Source organism: Vitis riparia, chromosome 12, assembly GCF_004353265.1.
Source record: "Vitis riparia cultivar Riparia Gloire de Montpellier isolate 1030 chromosome 12, EGFV_Vit.rip_1.0, whole genome shotgun sequence".
Taxonomy (NCBI): domain Eukaryota; kingdom Viridiplantae; phylum Streptophyta; class Magnoliopsida; order Vitales; family Vitaceae; genus Vitis; species Vitis riparia.
In genome coordinates, this window is record NC_048442.1 from 9,281,320 (window position 1) to 9,286,307 (window position 4,988).

The following is a 4,988-nucleotide window of genomic DNA, read 5'->3' on the forward strand; positions in this document are numbered from 1 at the left end:
CCCTACCACCCTTAAACTAGTGGTCAGGTTGAGTTAGCAAACAGGGAGATTAAAAACATATTGATGGAGGTGGTGAACACAAACAGAAAGGATTGGTCAGTCAAGCTCCTTGATTCACTATGGGCATATAGAACAGCTTACAAGAGCATTCTTGGGATGTCACCTTATCGCATAGTCTATGGCAAAGCATGCCATCTCCTTGTGGAATTGGAATACAAAGCTTGGTGGGTAATCAAGTAGCTCAACATGGATTTGAGCAAAGTTGGGTTAAAGAGGTTCTTAGACCTCAATGAGATGGAGGAATTGAGAAACGATGCCTACATCAATTCAAAAATTGCAAAAGAGAAATTAAAGAGGTGACATGATCAGTTGATTTCCCGTAAGGAATTTTGAAAGGGATAAAGAGTCTTGCTCTATGACTCTAAGCTCCACATCTTTCCGGGCAAGCTGAAATCAAGGTGGATAGGTCCATTTACCATTCACCAAGTGCATTTAAAGGGAATAATGGAACTACTCAACTCCAACAGCACCGGGAGCTTCAAAGTGAATGGCCACCGTCTCAAGCCCTTTGTGGAGTCTTTTTCTAGTGACAAGGAGGAATTCATCCTCCTTGATCCACATCAAGCTTGACAACACCAGTTTTTTGATGGACTTAGTCTTTCTAAAGATTAATCGAGTCCATATCTTTTTATGTTATTTCTGATTTAAGAGTTTTCCTGTATTATTACTTGTTTTAATTTCGATTTCTCGTTTTAATTTTACTTTGGTTTGATTTAACATAGGTTTTTGATTACTACTCAAAAAATGCATTTTTATAGCTTGTTATAAATTCTTTTAAACACTTTTGAGTAGTAATTAATACCTTTTAACTCAATTGGCACATTAAGGACCCTTGCAAATGTTTTTAATCAATTTTTGGCCAGCTTTGGTGTTTTTGGTAACTTTTTTATCATTGAAGAAAGCCAAGAATGAGGGAGAACTTTGTGCAAACCTTGGGAATGAGTTTTCAAGCCAATCAAGAGATGCAAGGAAGAGGATCAGAGAGAGAAATCCATCATGAAGCAATTTTGCATGGTGATGCGAAATCTTCACATGGCATGTGAAATTCAAAGGACATAAGTTGGAAGGTAAATTTGGAGCACTTACTAGAGTCCATTTTTTACATACTATATATCATTTCAAATCTGGGGAAGTTAGGAGTCCAACACTTCAAACAATGTGCAATTTGGAGCTAAAACGAGAAAGTTATGGCCGTTTGAAGGCGACTGCACAAAGCTGAGGAGGAATTTTGCATTGACATTTTCGCATTGACATTTCTCAATGCGAAAATTTTCGCAACACACTTTCCTAATGCGAAAATTTCCACACTGACTTTCTCCGATGCGAAATTTTTCACACCACCTGTCTCCAATGCAACAATGTAATAGCTAGATATTTTACACTGACTTTTTTAGATCTTTTTACCTTAAGATATTTGGTGTAAATTATCAATTCTCTCCTTGTAATCAGTTGAAGATCTTTTAGGATATTTAGGATATCTAATTAAGAGGTTGAAAATATCTATATTTATATATCCTAAGATATCTCCTTGTAAAAAAGATCCTCGGAGACGATCCCCGATACATTTTTCCATATCTCAAAAACCATCTCTGATATCTTTCGTCTCTATGAAGATGGGAAGACATTGGAGAGGGGATCACTTGTACATGTTGTAGTAAGAAATATATAGAGTGTTGCTCTACCTTACCTTCTCGTTTTGATTGTATTTTTCATTCTAGCTAAACAACCTCTGAAGATGTTTTCTCAGAGGATGAGTGGCTAGACTTTTTGTCTCTTGGACGGAGGGAGCTTGGTAAGGGACCCGACTACAAAAGTGAGAGTTTTCCTTGTTTCAATTTTTAATGAAGAGGAAGTTGTGACCCGGTAATGGTTTTTATATTTTTAGTTAACTTAAAACGCCCGAAAATCACCTAGGCCAACACTTGGTACGACAAGTGGACGCCATTCATTGAGTTACACTAGTTTATCTCTTGCGAGCTTCAGGTAAGTGGTTTAAAGGTAGGATTTTCTAGAATAGCCAACACTTAGTAAGCTTTTGGACTCTAAGGAGACATCCATTAGTTATCTCTTGCGAGCTTGTGAAGGGTAATCCAAGGTTAAGGATCACCTCGAATGGCAAATGCTAGGTGAGAGGCACGAGCCATTGCAAGATGCATCAGTGAGAGGGAATTAGCGTTGAAACCATTAATGGGAAGCAACTGTAACACACCGGTTGGGAGGATAACTATAGGTTAAATCCCCAATGCGAGGAAAGATCCGGAAATCTCCATTTTTGTATAAAGACTTAGTAACCTGAAAATCCAAGAGACCATTTTCTTTGTAATTAAAACTTAGTTACTATTTTTTTGGTTAGCTTAAAACCAACCTTTTCAAACCAAAGTTTATGTTTTCTTTTAAAGCTAACTTAGAAAAGAAAAATCACCAAATCAATTCTTTAAACTAATATCAGGTGTAAAATGAAAACTCATCCCAGTGAACAATCCTAGAGCCACATGCTATGCTAGCTGAGGCTATCCTAGTACATGGTGAATAGGTTATAAATTTTGTTGATTACTCCCGTCTGAGGACTGAATTAGAAGACACCAGTTGGGGCAAGCGAATTAGTTTTTTTTATTATTGATTGTAGGAAGATTACAAACAGAGGAACAAGCAAAACAATTCACACACCTTGTGAAATTTTCGCAGGGCATGTGAAATCAAGGAATCATTTTGCATGGGGTGTGAAATTTCGTACACCCTGCGAACCAAATTTGCACACCCAACAAAAATAAGTCAACCCCTGTGAAATCAATTTGTACACCCTACGAAATTTTCGCAGACCATGCAAAAATTTTTGCAAACCTAAACCAATTTTGCACACTGTGCGAAACCCAAAGGGGTATGCGAAGTAATTTCGCACCCCTAAAGTCATTTCGCACACTGTGCGAAAACCAAGAGATGCTTGCAAAAATGAAAAACCGCCCCCTATCTCTCTTTAACCCCCCCTAACCCCCCCCCCCCCCCCCCCCCCCCCCCTCCACCCCTAGCTTCTTCATTTATTCATTTCGCAAACACTCCACACCCTGCGAACCCCTCATTTTCCTCTACCATCATGTGATCTCACCTCCCCTCCATTCAATTCCAAGCCTGCGAGCATCTCATTTAAAGGATTCGATACCGCACCCTCTTAGAGCACGAACCTAAGGCTTGCCTTTCATTTCTAACATGGCATGGACCTGAGGAGCCCTTCCTACCCCTTCACCAAGATGCACCACGAGGCAGAGAGCCTCCTCGGCTCAGGTGCGGAGTGATTCCCCATCTTAGGCCGCGGAGGCCCTGAGGATTCCACCTTCCGAAGGTGGAGAGGCCACTGGACCTGCCTCACTTGCTTCTCAACACAGGTATGAGACGAGGAGACCACCTACTACCCTAGGGGCAACTACTTCGCGCCCCGAGAGTTCAATATGAGGCCCTCCAACCAAGAGGGCCAAGACTTCAGGTCTCAAGGAGTCATCCAGAGCTTCTGAGCCTCCAGTAGATTTTTAGTTACCTTCTGACATGTCACCGGAGTCGATTATCAGACGTCCGATGGTCACAACACCACCCATTGAGGGAAACTTAGATTATAGAGCTAAACTCTTTCACTCGGAGCTATATTTTGATCAGAAGGCCATGCAACAGCAGCCTGAGCTTCGAGACTCGTACGACCTACTTGAGAGGTACCACCTTGAGCACCTCATGATTCCTCGTGAGTTTTTCTATCCTAGAGTAGCACTAGACTTTTACCAATCTATGACTGCTTGTGGCGTCCAGAGTCCTACCATGATTCAATTTAGCATTGATGGACATCCTAGTGTCCTCGAGGCCAAACAGATTGTAAAGGCTCTACGTATTCCGTTCGAGCCAGATGATCCATGTTCTTTCCGATAGTGATCCCCCGTATCTCATAGGGACATGGTCCACATATTATCCAGGAGGACCTCTACTGATTCGGTTCTTCTATGGAAGGAGCTTCCACCTGGGATGCTCCTCGTAGACGTGATGTTGTGCTCCAACCTCTTTCCTTTACAGCATTCAATACAGAGGATAGGAGCTATTTTGGACTCGTTATTCCGTATATCCGAGGGCTTCTACTTTGGTCAGCACCACTTGATTATGGCCTCTCTTATCCACTTTGAGGAGAAGGTCCATAGAAAGAAGCTCCAGAGGGCCGACACCATTCCACTACTATTCTCGAGATTGCTGTGCTAGATCTTAGAGTATTTGGGCTTTCTTACTAAGTCTCAACTCAAGTGTCGCTGCCTTTGTCGAGAGCGATTCACTCTCGAAAAATGGACTTAGTTGACGGGATATTTTGCACCTTCAAGAGCCCATCCCATGGTAGCACCACTAGTGCCCCCACGGCCAGAGCAGAGAGAGCTCCCGGCAGAGACCACAACATCAGTGCCCACACCTAAGGCTACTTCTGCTGCTCCGCCTACTACTCCTACTGTTTCACTAGTTGCGTCGACTACATCTGAGCCGTTCATTACCATATCGGCTTCAGATTTTTGCGCCCTGGTGCATACCTTTCAGACACTCACCACCACCCATTCTGCTCTTTTTCAGCAGATGGCTGAAATGCGTGCCCATCAGGACTAGCAGACTACTATTCTTCGCCAGATTCAGTAGCACTTAGGACTCCTCCTGTCTTCGCCTCAGCCTGACCTTCCCACATCCTCAGCGCCTATAGCTCCAACTGAGGACATTACACCAGTAGAGGTCACGATTCCACCACCTCAGGATGAGCCTTCCACAGTCACAACTACATTAGAGGAGACATCATCTCCACCTCATACTCCCACCATTTGATCATAGAACATCTCTTTATCTTATTTTTCTCCTATACGATTGAGACTTCATTTCACTCAGGAGGTACCACTTCCTCCCTTTATTTTCAATTGCTCTTA